Here is a 10860-nt window from a genome sequence, read left to right as displayed (position 1 = left end):
GGAAGGAAAACTTCCAAACTCATTTTATGAGGCCAGCATCACCTTGATCCCAAAACCAGACAAGGATCCCATCAATAAAGAGAGCTATAGACCAATATCCTTGATGAACACAGATGGGAGAATACTCACCAAAATACTAGCCAATAGGATTCCACAGTACATTAAAAGGATTATTCACCACGACCAAGTGGGATTTATTCCAGGGATGCAAGGTTGGTTCAACATCCGCAAATCAGTCAATGTGATACAACACATCAATAAAAGAAAGAACAAGGACCATATGATACTCTCAATAGATGCTTAAAAAGCATTTGACAAAGTACAGCATCCCTTCCTGATCAAAACTCTTCAAAGTGTAGGGATAGAGGGCACATACCTCAATATCATCAAAGCCATCTATGAAAAACCCACCGCAAATATCATTCTCAATGGAGAAAAACTGAAAGCTTTTCCGCTAAGTTCAGGAACATGGCAGGGATGTCCATTATCACCACTGCTATTCAACATAGTACTAGAGGTCCTAGCCTCAGCAATCAGACAACAAAAGGAAATTAAAGGCATCCAAATCAGCAAAGAAGAATTCAAATTATCACTCTTCGCAGATTATATGATACTATATGTGGAAAACCCAAAAGACTCCATTCCAAAACTGCTAGAACTTATACAGGAATTCAGTAAAGTGTTAGGATATAAAACCAATGCACAGAAATCAATTGCATTTCTCTACACCAGCAGCAAGACAGAAGAAAGTGAAATTAAGGAGTCAATCCCATTTACAATTGCACCCAAAACCATAAGATACCTAGAAATAAACCTAACCAATGAGGCACAGAATCTATACTCAGAAAACTATAAAGTACTCATGAAAGAAATTGAGGAAGACACAAAGAAATGGAAAAATGTTCCATGCTCCTGGATTGGAAGAATATATATTGGGAAAATGTCTATGCTACCTAAAGCAATCTACACATTTAATGCAATTCCTATCAAAGTACCATCCATCTTTTTCAAAGAAATGGAACAAATAACTCTAAAATTTATATGGAACCAGAAAAGACCTTGAATAGCCAAAGGGATATTGAAAAAGAAAGCCAACATTGGTGGCATCACAATTCCGGAATTCAAGCTCTATTACAAAGCTGTCATCATCAAGACAGCATGGTACTGGCACAAAAACAGACACATAGATAAATGGAACAGAATAGAGAGCCCATAAATAGACCCTCAACTCTATGGTCAACTAATCTTCCACAAAGCAGGAAAGAATGTCCAATGGAAAAAAGACAGCCTCTTCAATAAATGGTGTTGGGAAAATTGGACGGCCACATGCAGAAAAATGAGATTGGACCATTTTCTTATACCACACACGAATATAGACTCAAAATGGATGAAAGACGTTAATGTGAGACAGGAATCCTTCAAAATCCTTGAGGAGAACACAGGCAGCAACCTCTTCGACCTCAGCCGCAGCAATATCTTCCTAGGAACAACGCAAAAGGCAAGGGAAGCAAGGGCAAAAATGAACTATTGGGATTTCATCAAGATCAAAAGCTTTTGCACAGCAAAGGAAACAGTTAACAAAATCAAAAGACAACTGACAGAATGGGAGAAGATATTTGCAAACGACATATCAGATAAAGTACTAGTGTCCAGAATCTATAAAGAACTTAGCAAACTCAACACCCAAAGAACAAATAATCCAATCAAGAAATGGGCAGAGGACATGGACAGACATTTCTGCAAAGAAGACATCCAGATGGCCAACAGACACATGAAAAATTGCTCCATATCACTCGACATCAGGGAAATACAAATCAAAACCACAATGAGATATCACCTCACACCAGTCAGAATGGCTAAAATAAACAAGTCAGGAAATGACAGATGCTGGCGAGGATGCGGAGAAAGGGGAACCCTCCTACACTGTTGGTGGGAATGCAAGCTGGTGCAGCCACTCTGGAAAACAGCATGGAGGTTCCTCAAAATGTTGAATATAGAACTGCCCTATGACCCAGCAATTGCACTATTGGGTATTTTCCCTAAAGATACAAAGGTAGTGATCCAAAGGGGCACGTGCACCCGAATGTTTATAGCAGCAATGTCCACAATAGCCAAACTATGGAAAGAACCTAGATGTCCATCAACAGATGAATGGATCACGAATATGTGGTATATATACACAATGGAATACTATGCAGCCATCAAAAGAAATGAAATTTTGCCATTTGCAACAACATGGATGGAACTAGAGCATATCATGCTTAGTGAAATAAGTCAAGCAGAGAAAGACAACTATCATATGATCTCCCTGATATGAGGAAGTGGTGATGCAACATGGGGGCTTAAGAGGGTAGGGGAAGAATCAATGAAACAAGATGGGATTGGGAGGGAGACAAACCATAAGTGACTCTTAATCTCACAATATAAACTGAGGGTTGCTGGGGGGAGGGGTTTGGGAGAAGGGGGTGGGATTATGGACATTGGGCAGGGTATGTGCTTTGGTGAGTGCTGTGAAGTGTGTAAACCTGGTGATTCACAGACCTGTGCCCCTGGGGATAAAAATATATGTTTATAAAAAATAAAAAATTAAAAAGCAAAAAAAAAAAAAAAGGAAATGGAAAGAATGTATAAGTTAATTTTAATGACTAAGGATAATTTAACATGCTTGTATTAATTGTAATGTTTATTATGCCTGGTTAAACAGGGAGAATTTTCTTCCATGTTTCTCCCTTGATTTCCATATGTCCTGAAATACCTTAATCTACTTACTTCTTTAAAAACCAGTGAGCCTTTCTGGCTAATTTATAACAGTAATTTTGTGAATTCTGCCAGCTACCTCTTTTGTTCAGACGCCAGGAGTCTATGAGGCAGTCTGGCTCATATAACCGATTCCTATGGTTCTTTGCTGATTAATTCTCCTGAGCACCCAGCATCTGTCCAGAGAGGGGACTGGAAATCTTCAGAGAGCCCTCTAAGCTCCATGATTGGAGGTCAGCATTCCATGTATTGTCTCAGTTTGAAATCATATCAATTTCAGTCTTCAAACCCTAGGCATCTGAAATTTAGTATTGACTTTTATTGTGTTGATATGTGTGATTTGATTTTATGTGGTGAAATACAGAGTAGGCAAGGTTTTAAATTTTATAATTCCATTTCCCGTGACAAAGTTAGTAACTTGATGGGAAGGTAAGGTAGAAGACTCAGCCAAAGGTCAGACAATGGTCTTCACCATGAAACAAATGGGAAATGATACTAATTTTTCCCACAAAGGGGATTTGAGGAATATTTTCTCAAGATGCTTGGCCTCAAAGCTGCTTTAAAAAGGTGTCTGAAGGCACATAGTGTCTCACATTCTGACCTTGAAGTGCATCCATGGATTCTAGGACTATAACATGGAAGTTTCCCTTTTTTAAATTATTGCCCTGGCTGCATCCTCGACATTTTGATCTGTTATATTTCCATCACCATTAAGTTCAAAATATTTTCTAATGCCCTTGTGATTGGCTTTTTATTTCCACATAGGTTAGTTACAAGTGTTCTGATTCATTTCCACAAATGTGGATATATTCTAGTTATTTCTTCCTCACTGAGCTCTAACTTAATTCAACAGTATTCATAGAACATACACTGTTCTATTGTCAACCTCTTAAATGTGTTGCAACATGATTCATGGTCCAGAATATTTTGATGAATGTTTTACGTATTCTTGAAAAAGATATTTTCTCTGCATGTGTTGGATGTAATCCCAATTAGGTCAAATTAGTTAATCATGATATTTAAGTGTGCTGTATCTCTCTCCTTTTTCTATACATTACTAAGAGAACTATTTAAAAATCTCCCACTTGTATTGTGGATTTACTGAATTCTTATTTTAGGTTTGTCACTTTTGGGTTTTTTATTTTGAAGTTATATTATTAAGCTTATATAAATTTATTAATGTTATATATTGTTGTTAAGTTACCTATCATTATGAAATGTCTCTCCTTATCTCTCCTGCTACTTTTACCTTCAAGACCATTTGTGCTATATTAATATTACATGTTAATATAAATTAAAAGTATAATAATATATAGTATATCAGTGTTGCCGAACTAGCTTTGTTTTTGCTTGCATAGCATGTTTACATAGCATATATGTCTGTCTGTGTGTATATATATGTATTTATATATGTATGTGTATATATGTATGTGCATATTTATGTATGTGTCTATATCTATGCATATGTATGTGTACATATATATGTACATGTACATATGTATATTTATATGGGTGGGGGTATAAAATCTTGCTCATTTTGTTCTATTTGCAATATCTTTTATTTCACTTCTCTTGATTTTTTGATATTAATTGCATATGTTTTATTATTTCATTGTATCTCTTCTGTTATCTGGCTTGTTGTGACTTTAATTATCATTCTTTTACTGGTTATTCAGAAATTATAAAAGACATCCATAACTTATTACCATGTACCTTAAATCAGATGAGGTCCAGTATAATGTACAATATTTGCTTTAACTCTATTTAAACTCCTCTCGCTGATTTTCCTCTACTGTTATACACTTTACTGTCAAATATGTTATCCACACTACAGTGATTTGTTAACATTGTTGCTTTAAGCAGCTGGAAGTTTCTCATATTTAAAGATTTATTTGTTTTTATTTTGGGGGAGAGAGAGAGAGAGAGACAGAGTACATGAGCAGGGGAAAGAGCAGAGGGGAAGGGAGAGAAGTGGATGCCCCACTGAGCATGGAGCTCAATTTGGGGCTTGAGGTGGGGCTCAATCTCAGGACCCTGAGATCATGACCTGAGCTGAAACCAAGAGTCATACTCTCAACCAGCTGTGTCACCCAAGTGCCCTGCTTCTACTTCTTATACATTACTTGGATTATTCTATCTGGGATAACTTTCCATCACCCTTCTGAGTTTCTTTGCAAGAACCGAAATAATTACAAGGATTTTTAGTTGTGATCACCTCTGTGAAAGAAACTAGAGAGCTGGATTTCACTTCTTACTTTCTATCTTTCTCAGGAAGAATGGCTTAACAGATACTTTTTGCTTTTCTCTGATATTTTCAGGTAAAATTGTGAACCCTAAAGCCTAAAATATTCAAAATTTGAATGTATTTTCTATACCAGTATTGCTATAAATATTAGTGTAATTTCTATTAATAATGTAAATCTTTTTCTACGTGATTACACAGGTGGCATCCTATTCACAGAGATGACAAATGTTACAAAAATGAAGAATAATTGAGTTGGTTGATAAGAAGACATACCCCTTCTTCATGTGTGTTTTTCAAGCACATTAGAAAAATTTTTTAAAGATACATATGTTAAATACCTGTTAACAATCTCAGTAGTTGAGAAGAGTTAAATAAAACAGTTCCATATATCACATATTTTTGGAAGCTAGATAGGAAACACAGTATGGATTCTCCATAAGACTGTGTGTATATAATAATGTGGGAACTGCTTCAGACTGTGATTATAGAACTGTCAACACCATTCTCTTGAGAATGTGTCAGAAGTATACTACAGAATAACTCCCTTTCATTTTTCCTCCTCTAAGATGAAGAACATGATTCCTAAAAAAGTAAGGGTTCTTTGCCAAGGCCCTGTTTACTCAACAACTAGCAGCCAAAACTGAACACATTTCATTTTATTTTGATTTTAAGTGCCTGCATTTCATAGTCTTTCCACCTGGAAGTCTCTCAAATAACATGACCTCAAGAGACTGAAGGCAAATTATCTTCTGTGTCTTACCATATTTTCATCTTGTCTTGAGCTTTCTAGGTTAGGAAAGCATTATGATCCACAAATTCCCCAAGCCAGAAACCCTCGAGTCAGTCACTCTAGACAGTCCTGATTCTTACTCCAACAGATCATCAAGCACTTTTTTTTCATTAATACCCCTTGCATCTATCCTCTTGGTTTTATCATGTTATTGTGACACTGAGCACTCGCCGAGTGGCTTTGCTATAAATGTAGGAGATGTAGTTTTTGCAACCTGTTCTCTAATTGCAAAACCTTTTCTTTATTCCTAATTGATCCCTTTTTCAAATCTCTATAGGGGCTATTTCAAATTTTCACTAGTTCTTGACTGCTTTCTTTCAATTTACATCTCTATTATCATGGGAAAGAGGTAGGCCTAAATCAGGTAATTTATCTGGAAGCAAATGCAAACGTTTTAATTATATGGTGCAAGATGTTATGTGGTGAAAGATCTGAATGCAGAACTACCTTATCCCTCAAGAATTTAAAGATTGAAAATCAGTAGTTTGGAGAAAGTACAGCATGCCTGCTAAATGTTATGTTTGCTTAATTAAATTAAGCCATTAGGTCTTATTATATTAGAAAACTCAAAAACAGTTTAATGAAGTACTAATGTTTGAACTTAATAAATTTTAATATAAAAGCAAAGCGTTCTTTAAAAAGCAATAATTCCTGTTTAAGTATTAAAGAAAAAAGTCATTAAGAGTATGAAATTACTCTTGCTTCTCCTTTCATGCTGAACTCATCATGAAAATAAGGCTTAGTCAATGACTTTGAAAAGAAAGGCTTAAAACTTACACAAAGATTGCAAAACCACTTTGATTTTAAGCTATGAAAATTGAACCATTTCTTAGCCATTTTAAGTACAACCGATTAATGATGATGGCCTCTTCGGATTAAAGTATTGACTCTAACATGTCACCAATGGCCCCTGCAATTATAGCATTAACACTGACATTGAAGATATTTTTGGTACTCTACAGATGACTTGTAACAATGGCACTATGTCTCACTGTTTCTCATTACAATGTTTCTCTGACACGTGGCATGAATTACAGACATTTAACACTAGAGGCCTGAAGCTTAAATTTGGAGTTGTAAGCCTTAAAATTCTTATACCAGTAAGGGATTTTGGTTGTAACTGGCTGCAGAATTGAGTTTAAAGATTTTAGAAGAATGGAATATGAGCCAGTTAAAATTAGAAATTCCAACTTTGTACTGGTATAAAATTTGAAATTTATGTAAATGAGAAACAAGAACGCAAAACATCCTTTCACACCCAGTAAACAACCTGAAGACTAGCAGAACAGATTTTTCACAGTTAAATGTAGAGAAGAGACTACACTGAAGAGAGTAGAAAGGGCAAAGGTGGTTGGGAGCTAAACAGACCCATGGAACATCAGTGGGAGGGAAGGATGCCAGGTGTGTGGGGATGGGAGACAAGAAGATCCCCATACGGGGCAGCCCAGGCACGGAGGGAGTAAAGGGTAGGAGGAACCACATTGGAAAGATGAATCCCAACAATATTTGATTGTTAAGGGCAGAAGGAACTGTCTTCATGAATTTTTATAATCAGTGGGGGTTAACACCTAGACCTTTAAAAATCAGTGGGCTCGGCTCTGGGAGAGTCAAAGGGTAATAGGAAATCGAGTCCCCACCCTTAAAGAGACAGCCCAATGGGCAGCTGGGCTGAGATACAGCATAGAACGGTTTGAAAAATAGTTTGCTGTATACCAAGGATATTTATTTACTAATCTCAGTGTATAGGCTAGAGGACTGGGTACTTTGAAAGACCCCTCAGGAACAAAAGAGCTGGTGGATACCATTTCCCACCCCTGCCCCCCAGTCTAGATATATGGACACTTGTAGGAACCAGCACAGTGCCAACACTCTGCACCTAGCTTGCAACAGTGACCAGTCCCAGGTACTTTTGTGAATCTGTGGGATCCAACTCAGCTGTTCTTGGGAAGAGTTTTCCCAGGTGTTTGCAGGTCCCTTCCCACAGTGGACCTGAGAGGAACTTGCTGGCACTTCACAGTAGACCCCTGTAATATTCCGAAGACATGCCCTTTAATACACCTTTGGCAAGAGTCCAAACAAAATGGTGCCATAAGCCTGGTAGTATGCAAGTAGCCCTGAAAGGGGCCAGCACCTATCCAAACTGACTCCTGCACCTGTTTTACTACAGCCCCAGCAGCTGGCTGGAGGAAGACATCGGGTCTGAGCCCCACCCACTAGTGAAAACTTCTCAGGGACAACAAAGGGAGAGTTCTCCCCCTAAATGCCTGGTCTGACCCAACTCAAGCTCAAGGCAGCACCAGATTGACCCACTAACAACACAGAAACCAAACCCTGCCTACAACAGGTGAAGAGAACCACTACAGACAACTGGACTGAAGACAAATGTGACTCAAACACAATAGTAAGGCACATGCAACACACTTGGGAGACACCCTTAGAGCACCAGGTCTGGTGAACAGAGGACATTACAGGGTACCATAGGGCCTCTTCATAAGGCCACTACTTTACTAAAATGTGTATTACATTCATAGATATTTGAATGTTAAGCCAACCTTGGATTCCTGGGATGAATCCTACTGGGTTATGGTTTTGCTCATGCTTTTTTCCCCAAGATTTTATTTATTTATTTGAGAGGGAGAGAGAGAGCATGTGCAGAGGGAGGAGCAGACTCCCCATGGAGCAGAGAGCCCAATGTGGGGCTCCATCCTGGGACCCTGAGATCATGATATGAGCCAAAGGCAGACACTTAACTGACTGAGCCACCCAGGCATCTCCTGTACTGTGTCCTGGTTTATAATCCTTTTATATGTTGCTTTAGTTAGATTTAGTTTTCTAGCACTCTGAGGATTTTTCACATACATAGTCTTAAAAAAAAAAAAAAAACCACTAGTTTTTAGTTTCCTTTTTGTGTTTATCTGTTTTGACATCAGGGTAATATTGGCCTCACAGATTGAATTGAAAAATGTACCTTTATCATCCATATTTTTTCTTTATTAAATGCTTTACTTTGAGGCTGCCTGGGTGGCTTAGTTGGTTAAGTGACTGCCTTCAGCTCGGGTTGTAACTTTGAGTCCCAGAATGGAGTCCCACATTGGGCTCCCTGCTTAGCAGGAAGTTTGCTTCTCCCTCTGACCTTCTCCCCTCTCAGTCTCTCTCTCTCTCTTTCTTTCTCTCACATAGATAAATAAAATATTTAAAAAAAAACACTTTACTTTGAGACATAATAGAAAAACCTTCTAGGTACACATGGAAAAGTAAGACAAGATTATAGTAAAAAGTGAAGGTAAACTAGAAGTGTTAATGCCTTTAGACTAATGTTGACCCTGAAGTTCTGAGTGTGATGTGTTACAGGACTGAAAGGAATGATAATTAGTATCCCTCTTCTTCAGAATCCACATCAACCTCTTCAAAATCCTTCTCAAGGGCAGCCATGTCCTTCCAGGCCTCAGAAAACTCTCCTCACCCACATACTTTTGAACAAAGGTATACTTGGCATACATCGGGTCAAACGTGTGGTCCAGACCATCTCAGGCCTCAGCAATGGTGTTTTGTTGCTCAGCATGCATATAGCTTGCTGTATTATGGCCAGGTTTCCAAAAGGTACCAGAAGGAGGCTAGTAATTAACACCAACTTTGAAACTAGTGAGATACCAATCCACAAACTGGATGCAACTCTTGGCCTTGATGATGGCAGTGGTGGCATTGACATCTTTGGGAACCATGTTATCATGGTACAACAGGCACCAAGCCATGTATTTACTATGGTGAAGGTCACATTTCATCATCTGGTTGAAATGATTTTTTTTCATTTCAAAATTTTTTGAGTGCTAGCTCAAAGCATGCACTGGGTGATCTCTGCTACAGAAAGTTATTCATGTGGGATTTCTCAGCAGAACTGACAGGAGCATATGTAACTAGAGGGAAGTGGTTGTTGGTAGAGGGGACCAGACTGGTCTGAAATTCTGTCAGATCAATATTCAGGGTTCCATCAAGTATGAGGGTAGCTATGACAGAGGACATAGTTTGTCCTATTGCCTATTTAGGTTAATGTAGGTTGGATATTCAAAAGTGAGGTTTCTATCACAGATGTCTAAATGGCCTCATTATCTACCATGAAGGCACAGAATGCCCCAGGGTGGTGCGGTTAGTGAGGATAGAGTTGCAGGATTCAACTATACCTGTGGAAACCTGAGAGTAATGAGTAAATGGAGAACCCTAGCTGAGACTTCTTGCCATAATTGAAAGAGAGACATTCCCCCAGCAGGGAGGTAAACCCAGAACCAATTCCCCCTTTAAGGCTGTGGAAAACCAAGAATCCCAAAAGATCTGTGTACTCGTTGGCCATTTTTTAAAAAATTTTATCCAAGACAAAGTCAATAATCTCCTTGCCAATGGTGTAGTGCTCTGGAGCAAGTTATTGGCAACATCCTCTTTGCTTATGATGAGCTACTCAAGGTGAAATAGCTGGCAGTTGGTTCCAAGTCTACAAACACCACCCTGAACACATGCTTACCAGCACTCATCTCTCTGAAGAAGGTGTTGAAGAAGTCATATCCTCCTCCAATGGTCTTGTCACTTGGCTACTGGCTATTGGGTTGGATGCCATGTTCCAGGCAACAGATCTCCCAGCAGGCATTGCCAATCTGGACACCAGCATAACCAATGTAGATGGAGATGCATTTACACATGGTGGCTATGGGTTAGCAAGTACAAGCTACAGGAGCACACCAGGATCCCATTTACTGTCCCCAACAAGCTGAGTTAAGGTAAATAATGCACTCCCTCTTCACTTCTTCTCCTTCTCCTCCTTCTCCTTCTCCTTCTCCTCCTTCTCCTTCTCCTTCTCCTTCTCCTTCTCCTTCTCCTTCTCCTTCTCCTTCTCCTTCTCCTTCTCCTTCTCCTTCTCCTTCTCCTTCTCCTTCTCCTTCTCCTCCTCCTCCTCCTCCTCCTCCTCCTCCTCCTCCTCCTCCTCCTCCTTCTTCTTCTTCTTCTTCTTCTTCTTTTTGGTTTTGGAAGAGCTTATTAAGATTACACTTTGTTCTTTAAGTGTTTGGTAGATTTCACTAGT

The 10860-nt window shown here is 38.7% G+C and overlaps 1 pseudogene; it reads right to left on the bottom strand.

Moving 5' to 3' along the window:
* Positions 1 to 9161: 9161 nt before the first annotated feature.
* LOC131837233 (tubulin alpha-1A chain-like) lies at positions 9162 to 10480 on the bottom strand (annotated as a pseudogene).
* Between the last annotated feature and the right edge of the window lie 380 nt (positions 10481 to 10860).

The sequence above is a fragment of the Mustela lutreola genome, chromosome 7 (genome assembly GCF_030435805.1).
Source record: "Mustela lutreola isolate mMusLut2 chromosome 7, mMusLut2.pri, whole genome shotgun sequence".
Classification (NCBI taxonomy): Eukaryota; Metazoa; Chordata; class Mammalia; order Carnivora; family Mustelidae; genus Mustela; species Mustela lutreola.
Note: the sequence above shows the minus strand (reverse complement) of the source record. Positions and strands in the feature narration are given on the sequence as shown.